Raw genomic sequence first — 333 nt, 5'->3', positions numbered from 1 at the left:
CTCCGTTAGAGACCGCGTAGGAAGAGAGGTACCTTGCATTCCCAGCAGGAAGGTATCTACTTTACTGCCCCTGCAGGAGGAAGGAAGAGTTCTTGCCCAGCGCCAAGCCCAGCCTGTTGGAACCCTTGCAGCTCAGCCAATAGGAATCCATCACCACCCTGAACTCTTGCTTTCCTCCAAGGGACTTTGGTTCAAAGCACCCCCCTTGGGCTTCCCTGGTGGCGCAGTGGTTGGGAGTCCGCCTGCCGATGCAGGGGACGCGGGTTCGTGCCCCGGTCCGGGAAGATCCCACATGCCGCGGAGCGGCTGGGCCCGTGAGCCATGGCCGCTGAG

This window comes from Physeter macrocephalus, chromosome 14 (assembly GCF_002837175.3).
Source record: "Physeter macrocephalus isolate SW-GA chromosome 14, ASM283717v5, whole genome shotgun sequence".
In the NCBI taxonomy this organism is placed as follows: domain Eukaryota; kingdom Metazoa; phylum Chordata; class Mammalia; order Artiodactyla; family Physeteridae; genus Physeter; species Physeter macrocephalus.
The sequence above is the reverse complement of the archived record's forward strand: the minus strand, read 5'-3'. Positions refer to the sequence as shown.